Raw genomic sequence first — 3,163 nt, 5'->3', positions numbered from 1 at the left:
TTCACACTCTATGACAGTTTGAAATCTATCCATGCAATAGACTCTTGACTGAATGGGATAAAACATAGGATTTTTTGTGCACAAATGTTCAGCTTGGCCAACTTCTCTTTTAATTGCTGTGTTGTTCAACTCCAAATCCATAAGATTCAATAAGGCACATTGTTCTCCAAAGCGCAAGCCACAAAATTCATTCCGCAGATTTTGAGGTCGACTTGTCATTTCAGATCCTTGCTTGAAAAGATGTTTTTTGACAGTCAAATTACATATAAATCTATTTACATCCAATAAAGTATGAAAAAGGTCAAATCGATGATGCGGTGCAAAATTAAGGCCAAGAGAAAGGACTTGTTCCATGGAAAATGTCCGACTAGAAATGTTTGAAAAATCACCTTGAGAACATGATATTATTTGTTGTTGCTGTTAGCCATTCTTGTATTTCTTGCCATGTTTGCGGCCCCCATGCCGCTTACGTTTTTTAAAAAATTTCTTTTCAGGGAAGTGGAAGTGCTGTTGATGGTGCACATAAATGCCAAGGACTTAGGGCAGGTGCGACTACGCCTGTTCCTGGAGCACAAGAAACACTTACATCCATCCACAACACATAGCTTCATGTCTCACTTTGCAGGGAGGCATGGGATACCACTTCTCAAGCCATATCAGTGCAAACAAGTGGTCGGTTGGATAGCAGATAATGCTTCCAGAGGCTTGCCAGAACCACACGGTCTTCCACACAGTCTAGTATCACCTGCAAAGAGTCTGGATCACGTGAATGGCGTGAGAATGATCCCGCTATTGCAGGACTTCGGCCTGTCAATCAAGGCAGGACCAAGGACGATGCAAAGGCCAGCCGAGATAAGTACTGCCAATACTTCAACGGGCCTGGTGCTGTGAGTTGGCAGCATCAAATAGAGTTATGTAAAGATTGCTTGGTTATCCTGTTTAAAAGTTTGTGTTAATAAAAAAAAAAAAATTACAATTTTGTGTTGTGTTTATTCATAGGTATGATGGGGAGGGGGTATTAATATCAAGAAGGCAAAAAACAAGAGGGTTGAGATGGGGAGGGACAGTACTGGGGACATAACTCCGAATGAGGTGGAGGTGATGGTGAGGGGGGAGTTATGGGGGGAGGGCAAAACAGGTGGTGTGATTGTAGCGGAGTGAGCAATGGGCAGAAGGAAAAATGAGGTTAAGCCCACACATATGCATCTCAGGTGCGATCTCAAAGAGGCTGTGGGACTATGACGCATCTGCGTTCCCGTTCGCCGTGACGTCATGACGCATGCGTGGGCGGCGTTAAAGCGGCCTAGAAAAAATTATTCTAAACAATATGGCTTCCAGGCGTTCTGTACCCTGGGGAGAGCCTGAGGTTCGATTCTTGATCCAGGAAATCGACGCAAGGGACTATGATTGCACCACACACGTCCGGCCCATGCTTCATAAGAAGAGGATGTTGAAAAAAATTAAAAGAGGCCTCATGCGCAGGTTTGGCGTCGAGCGCAGTACGACGCAGATACGAAAAAAACTCGCAGATCTGCGCTACCGCTCCAGCCAGCGCATAGCAAACATCCGGTCCAACAACCAAATTGAAGAGGGTGAGTGTTTTTGACAGAATATGAGAAAAATTTCTTTTAAGTTGTATGTTGTCTATTAACGTGTGCGTTAACGCTTCATATCTCTGATTGCACGTTCAGCATTCGGTAACTGTTCAATTGTTAACAGTTTGCCAAATGCCATGTGGTTATGCTGGGACATAGCAATGTGTTGAAGTGAAAGTGAAATGAAGTTTGAATATTATTTTCCTTTGTTTTGTTGTTGTTACTACAAAATAAACATGAGCTTGCACTGTGGAGAATAACATAAATTATTGTTATTATTCAAGAGTTCTTATTCAAATAACGGTGACGATGTAGCATCTCACAGAACAATATCCTTTTTTTTTTTTTTTTGGTTTCAATTAAAGACAGCATTTAACATGCAGATATCTATGGATTGTTTTCCATAACTGTAGAACCACCATTACCATCAAGCCCGCCATCGCAGGATGATCTAACAGCCCCAGCATCAACGATGGATCAAACAGTGTCACCACCTACCCCTTTGCCCGCTTCAAGCCCATCTCCAGCATCACTCCAGGATATAGATGTGGCCTCTCCATCCGGTAAGTAAAGACATGTATTTTTAAAAATAAAATAACAAAAAAAGGGGTTCTTAAACTTTTGTCTTTGGAAAGGATGAAGTGTTGCTGTTTAAAATTTCCCTTTTTTTTTTTCTCATAGCCGTTGGTGCCAGTGCTTTAGGGTGGGCTATTAGCCCCTCCCCAGAAAGAACTGTTCCGACCCAATACCGTAAGGATAAAAACAAAAGCCATGTACCTTTTGTTTCTACTGTCTCTATAGTTGCCAGGTTTACATTTGCCTTTTCATCCACAGAAATACCCACAGCACAGGCACTGCTGGCATCTCACCGGCGGATGAGAGCAGCTATGGCTGTCACTCTGGCAGCCATGGACGTACACGGAGTAATGCTGGAGAGGTTCTTGGCAGGTGTACAAGAGGGTGGCAGTAGCCAGTAAATAATTTTTTTTTTTTTAGATTTATTTATGTTTTTTTGTTAAACCCCCTTGTTTCTGATGTTGTAAAAGCTTTAAAAAAACAGAGTTTCTAAATATATCAGAAATAAAATTTTTTATATTTTCTGATTATATACGTGGCTGGATATTACTTTTAGTAAAAGATGTTCATGTGCACAGCCATCTTTTAAGTGTTGTTAACCACAATGTTCTAATACGAAACAAAGGCAAGTAAACGACACCACAATTCATGTAAAATATTACATTTTTATTTTAAAAAAACTTAAACAATTTGAAAAATTAAAAATATGTAAAACTATATACAAAACAAAATTTTCTAAAAAACAAATTGGCACAACTACAATTGTAAAAAATATGGATCTTTTTCATTTACACGGTGCCTAGGCGGAGTTAAATAATAAGGTGCAGGAACATGGCCTTGGTTTGGGGGATGCTCCCTCCACATTGTAGGCTCTGGAGTCTCAGGATTCTGCGGCCAAGCGTTTTGGGGGTACTGACGTCTGTCCATGAAAGCTATTGTGTCTGTAAGTTTCCCCATTGCGGCTTCACTCAAAACTTGTAGCATAAGCCTTT

The 3,163-nt window shown here is 40.9% G+C and overlaps 1 long non-coding RNA gene across 1 annotated transcript; it reads left to right on the top strand.

Annotated features, from left to right (window-relative positions):
- Positions 1-2,084: 2,084 nt before the first annotated feature.
- On the top strand, positions 2,085-2,519 carry LOC141086315 (uncharacterized). The gene is made up of 3 exons (XR_012231578.1): positions 2,085-2,158; positions 2,277-2,345; positions 2,430-2,519. It is a non-coding gene; the product is annotated as an uncharacterized lncRNA (long non-coding RNA).
- Positions 2,520-3,163: the final 644 nt, after the last annotated feature.

The sequence above is a fragment of the Dendrobates tinctorius genome, unplaced genomic scaffold (assembly GCF_039654945.1).
Source record: "Dendrobates tinctorius isolate UK_male_01 unplaced genomic scaffold, ASM3965494v1 ptg000031l, whole genome shotgun sequence".
Taxonomy (NCBI): Eukaryota; Metazoa; Chordata; class Amphibia; order Anura; family Dendrobatidae; genus Dendrobates; species Dendrobates tinctorius.
This window is presented reverse-complemented; position numbering and strand designations above follow the sequence as displayed.